The 14,538-nt window shown below is 43.7% G+C and overlaps 1 protein-coding gene across 1 annotated transcript in view; it reads left to right on the forward strand.

The window, feature by feature from the left end:
* Positions 1–2,789: 2,789 nt before the first annotated feature.
* LOC110523110 (protein-methionine sulfoxide oxidase mical3a) overlaps positions 2,790–14,538 on the forward strand; it is a 138,583-nt gene continuing 126,834 nt past the window's right edge. Inside the window, exon 1 of the mRNA XM_036977771.1 lies at positions 2,790–2,992. The gene's annotated coding sequence lies outside the window, so the exon portion shown is untranslated. The remainder of the gene's footprint in view (positions 2,993–14,538) is intronic.

Here is a 14,538-nt window from a genome sequence, read left to right on the forward strand (position 1 = left end):
TACCTGTTGATCGGTACTGATTGACCAGTACCCGTTGATCGGTACTGATTGACCAGTACTCGTTGATCGGTACTGATTGACCAGTACCCGTTGATCGGTACTGGTCAATCAGTGTTTGTTGATCGGTACTGATTGACCAGTACCTGTTGATCGGTACTGATTGACCAGTACTCACATTTCTGACATTATCAAAGTTACAGTAACATACTCAGTGCTTGACTTGGACCGAAATAGCCGGGTGCCGGTACTGTTTACATTTAGGTGCAGGATCTCCACAATACTTTTGAGATAATATTTTATAAGATGAACAAGAGCTCAAGCAGTAGAACATTTGAGGTGCCGGTACTCCGATCCAGTAAAACTCCCGCCCAGATCTGAACATACTGCACCACCATGTCAAGCAGCACATGTGCAATGTAGTCTTGACAACAAATTCACAGTACTAGCACATACAGTAAGATGGCGCCGGAGAAGAAGGCAGATGTTTTACGTTCGTTTATTTGAGTTGTTTGTAACTTATTCTTTTGCCTATTTGTACATAATGTTTCTGCTACCGTCTCTTATGACCGAAAATAACTTCTGGACATCAGGACTGCGATTACTCACCACGGACTGGCAGAATCATGTTTTTCCTTTAACGAGTCTGACGAGGCTGACAAACAATATACTGCTTTCTTGGGAACAGGCCCAGATCCCAGTGATTTGGGTGAAGAGGAGGCAGAGAAAAAGGGGCCCGAGGGCAGGCTGCCTTCTGAGAATTCGTAGGCGATCGAATAAACCCCCATTTCCTTCCATTCTGCTAGCAAACGTGCAGTCTTTGAACAATAAAATAGATGACCTACGCAGAAGATTAAACTACCAACGGGACATTCACAACTGTAACATCTTATGCTTCACGGAGACATGGCTAAACGACGACACTATCAACAAACAGCAATGTACCGGCAGGATAGAACAGCGGCGTCTGGTAAGACAAAGGGCGGAGGACTATGTATTTTTGTAAATAATAGCTGGTGCACGATATCTAAGGAAGTCTCAAGCTATTGCTCGCCTGAGGTATAGTATCTCATGATAAACTGTAGACAACACTACCTACCTAGAGAGTTTTCATCTGTAGTTTTCGTAGTTGTTTAATGACCACCACAGCCGGAGGCTGGCACAAAAACTGCATTGAATGAGCTGTACTCTGCCATAAGCAAACAAGAAAACACTCAACCAGAGGCGGCGCTCCTAGTAGCCGGGGACTTTAATGCAGGGAAACTTAAATCCATTTTATCAAATTTCTATCAACATGTTAAATGTGCAACCAGAAGAAAAAAACTCTGGATCACCTTTACTCTTCACACAGAGATGCATACAAAGCTCTCCCTCGCCCTCCATTTGGCAAATATGACCATAATTCTATCCTCCTGATTCCTGCTTATAAGCAAAAATGAAAGCAGGAAGCACCAGTGGCTAGATCAATAAAAAAGTGGTCAGATGAAGCAGATGCTAAGCTACAGGACTGTTTTGCTAGCACAGACTGGAATATGTTCCGGGATTCCTTCGATGGCATTGGGGAATACATCACATCTGTCATTGGTTTCATCAATAAGTGCATCAATGATGTAGTCCCCACAGTGACGGGCTGCCCCCAGGTGGTGAGGGTAGGTAACAACACATCCGCTACGCTGCTCCTCAACACAGGGGCCCCTCAAGGGTGCATGCTCAGTCCCCATCCTGTGCTCCCTGTACATGCATAACTGCACGGCCAGACACGACTTCAACACCATCATTAAGTTTGCCGATGACACAACAGTGGTAGGCTTGATCACCGACAACAACGAGACAGCCTGTAGGGAGGAGGTCAGAGACCTGGCTGTGTGGTGCAAGGACAGCAACCTCTCCCTCAACGTGATCAAGACAAAGGAGATGATTGTGGACTACAGGATAAGTCACGCCCTCATTCTCACCGATGGGGCTGTAGTGGAGCAGGTTGAGAGCTTCAAGTTCCTTGGTGTCCACATCACCAACAAACTAACATGGTCCAAGCACACCAAGACAGTTGTGAAGAGGGCACAACAACATTTTCCCCCTCAGGAGACTGAAAAGACTTGGCATGGGTCCTCAGATCCTCAAAAGGTTCTAGAGCTGCACCATCGAGAGCATCCTGACTGGTTGCAACACTGCCTGGTATGGCAACTGGTCGGCCTCCGACTGCAAGGCACTACAGAGGGTAGTGTGAACAGCCCAGTACGTCACTGGGGCCAAGCATCCTGCCATCCTGGACCTCTATACCAGGCGGTGTCAGAAGAAGGCCCTAAAAATTGTCAAAAGACTCCAGCCACCCTAGTCATAGACTGTTCTCTCTGCTACCGCACAGCAAGCGGTACCGGAGCGCCAATTCTAGGTCCATGAGGATTCTAAACAGCTTCTACCGCCAAGCCATAAGACTCCTGAACAACTAATCAAATGGCTACCCAGACTAGCCCTGTCCTGCTGTTCCTGCTCTGTGTCCTGGAGTGGCCTTGAACCCTGTCGTAATCCTGTCTGTCTGTGAGGTGGCCGTGGCCCATCGGAGAAGAAGAGGAGAGCAGGCTGGGTTAATCTGGCTCATGATGGGGTAATTACTTCCACGCTGCTGGATGGTTGTGGGGATGGAGGGAGGAAGAGGAAGGGGGGACAGCTAGAGGTTGCATCGTAACTGACTGCTCCGTTGTGGGAGGAGTCACCCCTATAGCTAGGCAGATCTTTCCCTGACCTTGGAGAAAGGAAGGAGAGAGAGAGAGACGCACAGAGAGAGAGCAGAAACGTCAGCATACTGCCACAGATCCAGCAGCACTGCAGATCTCTCTGTGTGCTGCTATTCTTCCTATGAGGGTGAAAGACAGGAGGAGGAGTGGGAGTGAGTGAGTGAGAGAAGCGTCTGGCAGCCATCCCAGTCAAACAGTAATGCAGAGTAAAGGGGGAGATAGCAGTCTTTTCACTGAGCCTCAGAACAGGATACAGCACTGTAAGTCTGTGTGTCGTTCCTCTGTGCCATAGTGATGTGTTGTGTAGCTGTTTGCATGTTGTGTGTGCTGCTTCATTACATTAGTATTATTGTTATTATAATTCTGATGCTGCTGTATGTTGTTGTGCTCTGAAGGAGAGCAATGGCACAAGTATTTATGGACGCGACAGAGACAACAGTTGCTTAACAGAGACTGGATGGGCTGTGCTTTTGTAACCATGGGATGTGTTTTGTGTGTGTGTGTGTGTGCATGCGGGTGGGAAGGTGTGTGTGTTGGAGGGTGTGTGTGTTGGAGGTTGTGTGTGTCTGCCTCTGTGTGTACGATTGTTTATACATGGTTATGACTGTGTGATTGTTGCAATTGTGTTGACTGTGGCAAATCCTTGTGAAACAGAATCATTGTTGTGGAATAACAGTAATAAATAATTGTGTCATGCTGACAATTGCTGGCATATTGTTTACGCCGTGACGGCAGCAGAGAAACACCCTTGTTGTTGTTGTGCTTGTACACTCTTAGAATAACCTTTTTGGTTCCAGGTAGAACTCTTTTGGGTTCCATGTAGAACCCTCTAGGGAACGGGTTCTACATGGAACCCAATAGGGTTCCACCTGGAACCAAAAAGGGTTCTTGAAAGAGTTATCTTATGGGGACAGCCGAAGAACCGTTTAGGTTCTAGATAGAAAAAAAGGTGCTAAGAGTGTAGTGTTCTGTCAACCAGGATGATGTTCTATAATGCAGCAATCAGAGTACTGCACTGTTCTACTCAGGCCTATTTCTGTCACCACAAGGGAGTAACATACAGTGCCCTTGGAAAGTATTCAGACCCCTTGACTTTTTCCACATTTATTCTAAAATGTATTAAATAGTTTTTTCCCCCTCATAAATCTACACACAATACCCCATAATGACAAAGAAAAAACAGGTTTCTAGGAATTTTTTGCAAATGTATTAAAAAAAACGGAAATATCACATTTAAATAAGTATTCAGACCCTTTACTCACTACTTTGTTGAAGCACCTTTGACAGCGATTACAGCCTCGAGTCTACTTATGTATGACGCTACAAGCTTGGCACACCTGTATTTGGGGAGTTTCTCCCATTCTCTGCAGATCCTCTCAAGCTCTGTCAGGTTGGATGGGGAACATCGGTGCCCAGCTATTTTCAGGTCTCTCCAGACATGTTCAATTGGGTTGAAGTCCGGGCTCTGGCTGGGCCACTCAAGGACATTCAGAGACTTGTCACAAAGCCCCTCCTGCGTTGTCTTGGCTGTGTGCTTAGGGTCGTTGTCCTGTTGGAAGGTGAATCTTCATCCCAGTCTGAGGTCCTGAGTGCTCTGGAGCAGGATTTCATCAAGGATCTCTCTGTACATCTTTCCCTCAATCCTGACTAGTCTCCCAGTTCCTGCTGCAGAAAAAATGTCCCACAGCATGATGCTGCACCACCATGCTTCACCATAGGGATGGTATTGGTCAGGTGATGAGCAGTGCCTGGTTTCCTCCAGACATGACCATAAAGGCCTGATTGGTGGAGTGCTGCAGAGATGACTGTCCTTCTGGAAGGTTCTCCCATCTCCACAAGGAACTCTGGAGCTCTGTCAGAGTGACCATCGGGTTCTTGGTCACCTCCCTGACCAAGGCCCTTCTCCCCTGATTGCTCAGTTTGGCCGGGCAGCCAGCTCTAGGAAGAGCCTTTGTGTTTCCAACCTTCTTCTATTTAAGAATGATTGAGGCCACTGTGTTGTTGGGGACCTTTACTGCAGCAGAAATGTGTTGGTACCCTCCCCCAGATCTGTGCCTCGACACAATCCTGTCCCGGAGCTCTATGGACAATTCCTTCGACGTCATGGCTTGATTTTTGCTCTGACATGCACTGTCAAGTAAGTTGTTGAATATGCAATTTAGAAGAGAGGCTGTCATCAATTAAAATTACAAGATATTTATATGAGGTTACAACCTCAATCTCCTTGCCCTGACAGGTATTAATTGGTGAAAGGTTCTATTTCTTTCATTAGATACTGATACTTTCTCAGTATAGTTTTGTCAGTATTGAGGATAAGCTTCAATTGACACAAGGTATGTTGAACAGTATAAAAAGCAGTTTACAAGTTCTGGAAAGCTTTTGTAAAGGACGAGGCACAACAGTAAATAACAGTATCATCAGCATAAAAATGAAGTTGTGCATTTTGGACATTTTGTCTAAATAATTTATATAAATAGTGAATAAGAGAGGACCAAGTACAGAGCCTTGGGGCACACCATTCAAGACAGACAATTTAACAGACATAAGCCCATCAAATTGAGTGCACTGAGTTCTATCAGACAGATAGTTAGCAAACCATGCAACTGCATGCTCTGAAAGACCTACACTTAACAATCTCTGCCTTAGTATAACATGATCAACTGTATCAAAAGCCGTAGAGAGATCAATTAAAAGTGAGACAATGGCTTCAGTGATATCATTTAAAACCTTCATGGCTGCTGTAATTGTGCTATGCTTCTTCCTGAAGCCCGATTGGTACATTGATAAAATAGAGTTAGTTTTTATTTACTATTTTAGCTGTTCACTTACAAGGGTTTCAAGTATTTTCACCAGGGGGGACAGCTTTGAGATTGGCCTATAATTATTTAAAAGAGTGGTAGGACAAATGCTGATTTCCAGATCTTTGGAATTTCATTACATTCCAGGGTTAGATTGAACAGAGATGTAAGTGGTTCAGCTATGAAATCAGCTGCCAGATTTAAAAAGCACAGATCCAAAAGATCAGGACCTGCAGGCTTTCTCTGATCTAAGGATCTCAGGGCTTTATGTACCACCTGCACTGAGAATGGCAAAAAGCTAAAAGTTTGACCAGCTCTCACTGGCTCATCCACACAGGGTTGTACAGAGACAGAGGACACTGAATCAATCAGCCTACCAGATGATACAAAGTGCTCATTGAAACAATTCAGCATTTCAGTTTTGTCATTTCAGTTTTGTCAGCAACAGAGTCCTTCAAAACACATGACGGTAATTCATTAACATTACTGTTACCAGACATAGACTTAATAGCCTTCCAAAACTTTCTAGGGTCATTCAGGTTATCAGTGGTAACAGACATAAAATATTCAGACTTGGCCTTCCTGAGAAGAAAATAACACTTGTTTCATAACTGCCTAAAAAGAAGCCAATCAGCATCAGAACATGATTTCCTTGCTTTAGCCCAGGCTAGATTACGGTCGTGAATAATACAAGACAGCTCAGAAGAAAACCATGGATTATCCCGCCCTTTAACCCTGAACCTGCGGAATGGGGCATGTTTGTTTACTATTTGGGAAAAACCATCATGAAAGAATTTCCAGGCAGTTTCCACATCAGGGATAAACTCAATCTTACTCCAGTCAAAATAAAACAAATCATGAAAGAAAGCCTGCTCATTAAAACACTTCAAATTTCTCTTACAAATAAAACGTGGGTTTGTCTTAGGAACCTTAGTATTTCTAACAGCAACAACAGCACAATGGTCACTTAAATCATTACAAAAAACACCAACCGCAGAATATTTATGTGGAACATTTGTCAATATCAAATCAATCAGGGTAGATTTATCTGGGCATTTAAGATTTGGGCGAGTGGGTGAGTTAATCAACTGGGTAAGATTCATAGAATCTGTTGATGTGGATGCACTGTAAACTAACTAACTGTGAGCAGTTAGTGAAAGACACTGCAGCAGAAGCATTCTCCCAATGCAGTATTTATCCATTCATTTAACTGGTATAACTCTGCTTCAGCCACTTAGTTTCATTTACAACCCCAGTACTGTTTATGATATGAATACCACTGTTTCCTAAATACCACCCGTTTAGAACTGAATGGGTAGACTGTGACGGGGTTGCAGTTGCTGTTTACCCAAACACTAGATTGAGCCCTTAGATACCAGTCCAGCAAGGCCTCCCTTCTTTCTCTTCTCCTCCTCCCTTCTTCTCCTCTGCCACCAGACCTTGATCCTGCAGTGATATCATGATATCATCGCAGTCTGCTGTTGTTAGAGCTGCACATGAGTTACATATGATAATGGCGTCTTCCTCTACCCCCCCCCCCCCCCCCCCCCCCCCCCACTTTCCCTCCTCCTACTTCCTCCCCCGGCCCCCTAGGCAGGTTATCTCTACTCTATAATTGGGTCATATTTCTCATTTTTCTGGCTGACGTGGTGTGCATTCTGGGAACATTCGGGAATGCCGTGGGTGGAGGAGTTATGAAATGCTGTGTTTGGAGGTGAGCAGGAGAGCTGAGTGGTGGGTGGAGGTGTTATGAAATGCTGTGTTTGGAGGTGAGCAGGAGAGCTGAGTGGTGGGTGGAGGTGTTATGAAATGCTGTGTTTGGAGGTGAGCAGGAGAGCTGAGTGGTGGGTGGAGGAGTTATGAAATGCTGTGTTTGGAGGTGAGCAGGAGAGCTGAGTGGTGGGTGGAGGTGTTATGAAATGCTGTGTTTGGGAGGTGAGCAGGAGAGCTGAGTGGTGGGTGGAGGTGTTATGAAATGCTGTGTTTGGAGGTGAGCAGGAGAGCTGAGTGGTGGGTGGAGGTGTTATGAAATGCTGTGTTTGGAGGTGAGCAGGAGAGCTGAGTGGTGGGTGGAGGTGTTATGAAATGCTGTGTTTGGAGGTGAGCAGGAGAGCTGAGTGGTGGGTGGAGGTGTTATGAAATGCTGTGTTTGGAGGTGAGCAGGAGAGCTGAGTGGTGGGTTGAGGAGTTATGAAATGCTGTGTTTGGAGGTGAGCAGGAGAGCTGAGTGGTGGGTGGAGGAGTTATGAAATGCTGTGAGCAGGAGTTGAGCAGGAGAGCTGAGTGGTGCGTGGAGGAGTTATGAAATGCTGTGTTTGGAGGTGAACAGGAGCGCTGAGTGGTGGGTGGAGGAGTTATGCTACAGCCTCAGGAGACTCCACAGAGCCACACACACACACTGCAGAACAGAGCCACACACACACACACACTGCAGAACAGAGCCACACACACACTGCAGAACAGAGCCACACACACACACACTGCAGAACAGAGCCACACACACACACACTGCAGAACAGAGCCACACACACACACACTGCAGAACAGAGCCACACACACACACTGCAGAACAGAGCCACACACACACACTGCAGACAAGAGGCACACACACACACACTGCAGAAAAGAGCCACACACACACACACTGCAGAACAGAGCCACACACACACACACTGCAGAACAGAGCCACACACACACACTGCAGAACAGAGCCATACACACACACTGCAGAACAGAGCCACACACACACACACTGCATAACAGAGCCACACACACTGCATAACAGAGCCACACACACACTGCAGAACAGAGCCACACACACACACTGCAGAACAGAGCCACAGACACACTGCAGTGATGGGCGGAAAATAGATCTGACCCCCAGAGAGAGTCAGAGACCGAGCGCAAAAGAGAGCGAGAGAGAAAGGTAAGGGATGGAGGGACACCGTGGACACTCAGCCCTTACTCTGTTTGCAGTACATGTGGTGAATGTCAATTTGGAAAAAGAGAAGGGTAAATACAAAGGAGAGAGCACGGCACCGTGGCCACATTCCTATGGACAATGTTCTGTACCAGATCCATTCATCTATAACCCAATACCACGTTTATACATTGGTGTCATAGTGTATTTACTGAATTCTGTGTCATCTCTCTCAAGCAACCCTGGGTAAAAGTTGTACTTGATGTTGCTTGTTGTCATTAGTCCTCATGGTCTACCTTTTGGCATGTCTATCTATCTCTCCCTCTCCCCCCCCCCCCCCCCCCCCTTTCTCAACTCAATTCAAATTCTAGATTCTGGACGTCAGGACAAACAAAATCGAATTCGGGGAGCAGACAGTTTATGGGAAAGGGTCCACAGATAGATGATGATGTGGTTCTGTAAAGGAGTAGCTCGCGTGGAGGTGGTATCGATGGTCCAGCCATGGAGGGAATAAATACAGCTACTGTATATCAGCTGATCTACTGACAAGGTTAATCCCCGTCGGCAGGCCTCTCCTCTCCTCTCTCTGCTGTCCTGTCCTGACAGTCCGGGAGATGTTCTGTGTGTTTGGGATGTCAGCGCTGTCAGCCTGATGGTGTATGTACAGGTGCAGGGAAGGGTGTGTCGGTACACAGTCCCCCCTCTCCCCCTAGTGTAGGGTGTGTGGGTGTGTGTTTTGGGGGGTGGAGGGAGGGGTCCATCTGGTTGTGGACTAAATGACTAATTCCACTGTGCTGTAATTACAGATGTAGCGTTTCAGAGCCATGATTCTTGCCCAGTAATCCGTACAGAAGAGGTAGGCAGGACACGTTTCAGGATGTTTGGGGAAACATTTGCTTTAGAAATGCACAAACATGGTATCCGAATTGGTTCAATTCTATAATGCTAATAATGAATACCTGTAGTGCTCTGCCTTAGTATGCTGGCATGGCGTTTTGAGGATTTGAACTGTGTTGCCAGTATGAAATATGCTTAAATTATAGCCTACATTCATTTTTATGAGCATAGTCTTTCATTCCCTATGTGTCAGTCAAGGGCAATGCGTAGCTGGAAGCTGCCTTTACTCTGTACTGGTTGTGTGTGGACAGGCTCCAAACAGAGACTATTCATCATTTCACAACCAACATCCTTTGTCTGAGGAACAGGGGAGCCTAGACTATCCTGGGAAAGTTTTCTATTCCCCTTCTCTCTCTCACCTTCTCTCTCTGTCTCTCGCCCCCCCCCCCCCCTCCCCCCTCTCTCTCTATCTCACCTTCTCGCCCCCCCTCTCTCTATTTATCAGTCTTTCTCCCTCACTCTCTCTATTTATCAGTCTCTCTCTCTCTTCAAGTCTCTCTCTCTCTATTTATTTATCAGTCTCTCTCTCTCTCTCTATTTATCAGTCTTTCTCTCTCTTCAACAGCCTCTCTATTTAACAGTTTCTCTCTCTCTCTATCAGTCTCTCTCTCACTCTATTTATCAGTCTCTCTCTCTCTCTCTATCAGTCTCTCTCTCACTCTATGTATCAGTCTCTCTCTCTCTCTATTTATCAGTCTCTCTCTCTCTATTTATCAGTCTTTCTCTATTTATCAGTCTCTCTCTATTTATCACTCTCTCTCTCTCTATTTATCAGTCTCTCTCTATTTATCAGTCTCTCTCTCACTCTATTTATCAGTCTCTCTCTCTCTCTCTATCAGTCTCTCTCTCACTCTATGTATCAGTCTCTCTCTCTCTATTTATCAGTCTCTCTCTCTATTTATCAGTCTCTCTCTATTTATCAGTCTCTCTCTCTCTATTTATCAGTCTCTCTCTATTTATCAGTCTCTCTCTCTATTTATCAGTCTCTCTCTCTCTATTCACCAGTCTCTCTCTCTCTATTTATCAGCCTCTCTCTCTCTATTTATCAGTCTCTCTTTCTCTATCAGTCTCTCTCTCACTCTATTTATCAGTCTCTCTCTCTCTATTTATCAGTCTCTCTTTCTCTATCAGTCTCTCTCTCACTCTATTTATCAGTCTCTCTCTCTCTCTCTCTCTTCAACAGTTTCTCTCTCTCTATTTATCAGTCTCTCTCTCTATTTATCAGTCTCTCTCTCTATTTATCAGTCTCTCTCTCTATTTATCAGTCTCTCTCTCTCTATTTATCAGACTCTCTCTCTCTATTTATCAGACTCTCTCTCTATTTATCACTCTCTCTCTCTCTATTTATCAGTCTCTCTCTCTCTATTTATCCGTCTCCCTCTCTCTATTTATCACTCTCTCTCTCTATTTATCTCTCTCTCTCTCTATTTATCAGTCTCTCTCTCTGTATTTATCAGACTCTCTCTATTTATCAGACTCTCTCTCTATTTATCAGTCTCTCTCTCTCTATTTATCAGACTCTCTCTCTCTCTATTTATGACTCTCTCTCTCTCTCTATTTATCACTCTCTCTCTCTCTATTTATCAGACTCTCTCTCTCTATTTATCAGACTCTCTCTCTCTCTATTTATCAGACTCTCTCTCTCTCTATTTATCAGTCTCTCTCTCTCTATTTATCAGTCTCTCTCTCTCTATTTATCAGTCTCTCTCTGTATTTATCAGACTCTCTCTCTCACTGTTTATCAGACTCTCTCTCTCTATTTATCAGTCTCCCTCTCTCTATTAATCAGTCTCCCTCTCTCTATTTATCAGTCTCTCTCTCTCTCTATTTATCAGTCTCTCTCTCTCTCTATTTATCAGTCTCTCTCTCTCTCTATTTATCAGTCTCTCTCTCTCTGTTTATCAGTCTCTCTCTATTTATCAGTCTCTCTCTCTCTCTCTCTCTCTCTCTCTATTTATCAGTCTCTCTCGCTCTATTTATCAGCCTCTCTCTCTCTATTTATCAGCCTCTCACTCTATTTATCAGTCTCTCTCTCTCTCTCTCTCTCTCTCTCTCTCTATTTATCAGTCTCTCTCTCTCTCTCTCTCTCTATTTATCAGTCTCTCTCTATTTATCAGTCTCTCTCTCTCTCTATTTATCAGTCTCTCTCTATTTATCAGTCTCTCTCTCTATTTATCAGTCTCTCTCTATTTATCAGTCTCTCTCTCTCTATTTATCAGTCTCTCTCTCTATTTATCAGTCTCTCTCTCTATTTATCAGTCTCTCTCTCTATTTATCAGTCTCTCTCTCTCTATTTATCAGACTCTCTCTCTATTTATCAGACTCTCTCTCTCTATTTATCAGACTCTCTCTCTCTCTATTTATCAGTCTCTCTCTCTCTATTTATCCGTCTCCCTCTCTCTATTTATCTCTCTCTCTCTATTTATCTCTCTCTCTCTCTATTTATCAGTATCTCTCTCTGTATTTATCAGACTCTCTCTGTATTTATCAGACTCTCTCTCTATTTATCAGACTCTCTCTCTATTTATCAGTCTCTCGCTCTCTATTTATCAGACTCTCTCTCTATTTATCACTCTCTCTCTCTCTATTTATCAGACTCTCTCTCTCTATCAGTCTCTCTCTCTCTATTTATCAGACTCTCTCTCTCTATTTATCAGTCTCTCTCTCTCTATTTATCAGTCTCTCTCTCTCTATTTATCAGTCTCTCTCTGTATTTATCAGACTCTCTTTCTCACTGTTTATCAGACTCTCTCTCTCTATTTATCAGTCTCCCTCTCTCTATTTATCAGTCTCCCTCTCTCTCACTGTTTATCAGACTCTCTCTCTCTCACTGTTTATCAGACTCTCTCTCTCTATTTATCAGTCTCTCTCTCTATTTATCAGTCTCTCTCTCTCTCTATTTATCAGTCTCTCTCTCTCTCACTGTTTATCAGACTCTCTCTCTCTCACTGTTTATCAGACTCTCTCTCTCTATTTATCAGTCTCTCTCTCTATTTATCAGTCTCTCTCTCTCTCTCTATTTATCAGTCTCTCTCTTTATTTATCAGTCTCGCTCTCTCTCTCTCTCTATTTATCAGTCTCTCTCTCTCTATTTATCAGTCTCTCTCTCTATTTATCAGTCTCTCACTCTATTTATCAGTCTCTCTCCCTCTCTCTATTTATCAGTCTCTCTCTCTATTTATCAGTCTCTCTCTCTCTCTCCCTATTTATCAGTCTCTCTCTCTATTTATCAGACTCTCTCTCTCTCTATTTATCAGACTCTCTCTCTCTATTTATCAGACTCTCTCTCTCTTTATCAGACTCTCTCTATTTATCAGACTCTCTCTCTATTTATCAGTCTCTCTCTCTCTATTTATCAGTCTCTCTCTCTGTATTTATCAGACTCTCTCTCTGTATTTATCAGACTTTCTCTCTGTATTTATCAGACTTTCTCTCTCTATTTATCAGACTCTCTCGCTCTCTATTTATCAGTCTCTCTCTCTCTCTATTTATCAGTCTCTCTCTCTATCAGTCTCTCTCTCTATTTATCAGTCTCTCTCTCTCTCTCAATTCAATTCAATTCAATTCAAGGGCTTTATTGGCATGGGAAACGTGTTAACATTGCCAAAGCAAGTGAGGTAGATAATATATAAAGTGAATATATAAAGTGAAATAAACAATACAAATTAACAGTAAACATTACACATACAGAAGTTTCAAAATAATAAAGACATTACAAATGTCATATTATATATATATATATATATATATATATATATATATACAGTGTTTTAACTATGTACAAATGGTTAAAGGACACAACATAAAATAAATAAGCATAAATATGGGTTGTATTTACAATGGTGTTTGTTCTTCACTGGTTGCCCTTTTCTCGTGGCAACAGGTCACAAATCTTGCTGCTGTGCTGGCACACTGTGGAATTTCACCCAGTAGATATGGGAGTCTCTCTCTCTCTCTCTCTCTCTATTTAACACTTTCTCTCTCTATCAGTCTCTCTCTCACTCTATTTATCAGTCTCTCTCTCTATTTATCAGTCTCTATTTATCAGTCTCTCTCTCTCTCTCTCTCTCTCTCTGTTTATCAGACTCTCTCTCTCTCTCTCTCTCTCTGTTTATCAGTCTCTCTCTCTCTCTCTCTGTTTATCAGTCTCTCTCTCTCTCTCTCTCTCTCTCTCTCTCTGTTTATCAGTCTCTCTCTCACTCTATTTATCAGTCTCTCTCTCTATTTATCAGTCTCTATTTATCAGTCTCTCTCTCTCTCTCTCTCTATCAGACTCTCTCTCTCTCTCTCTGTTTATCAGTCTCTCTCTCTCTCTCTCTCTGTTTATCAGTCTCTCTCTCTGTTTATCAGACTCTCTCTCTCTCGTCCCCTGAGTCTCAGCTGGAGTGCTTGCTGAAATATGGAGTTTTATCCAGTTATATCGCTCTTGTTATTTTGCAACAGCATTTCCCTCTGAGTTTCTGGTGCTTCGTCTTAAAATCTCAAACGGATGACAATGTGTAATGAAAGGATCTCGTACTTGTTCCCTGCAAAGCCGGCAAGCGTTGTACAATAGTATGGATATTCTCAATTAGAAACAGCTTGACAAGAACAGCGGCCAGTTGGAATAGAAGTGTGAGGAACTTTAGTCAGGTTTGATTAGCCTCAAGCTCAGGTTTGATTAGCCTCAAGCTCAGGTTTGATTAGCCTTAAGCTCTATATTCTTCAGGGAACTTTCACAGCTGTAGAACTAGCTGAGAGAGAGCGAGAGAGAGCTGTGGAGTTGAGCAAAGCTTCTACACACAGAGAGAGCGAGAGAGACAGAGAGAGAGAGACGTTCATATTTTAAAAACAAGCTCATCAAGCAAGAAGAGTCATTAAGACCTGCAGATTCATTGACTTCAATCACTTAGATCTGCATCATTCATAAGTGACGACATGTTTGCTGCTGCCTTGTTTTGCTCTGGGGGTGGCTGTCTTGGACTCCGGTGTTAGACGAGCAGCACTTTTCCCTGAGCGTTGGGCTTCCTCTGCTCTCCCCCGCTCTATTTTGTGATGTTCTGACATGAGACCATTCTCAATAACCACTAAGCAGGTTGGTGCCAGTGTCTCACGGTCTTATTGAAATACTGCTCAAACACAAAGTGAGTTCTCTCATCCAACAACAACAACCATAGCACCAGCAGAGCTGGCATCTCCCCCAGTCACATAG

The sequence above is a fragment of the Oncorhynchus mykiss genome, chromosome 1, assembly GCF_013265735.2.
Source record: "Oncorhynchus mykiss isolate Arlee chromosome 1, USDA_OmykA_1.1, whole genome shotgun sequence".
Lineage (NCBI taxonomy): Eukaryota > Metazoa > Chordata > Actinopteri > Salmoniformes > Salmonidae > Oncorhynchus > Oncorhynchus mykiss.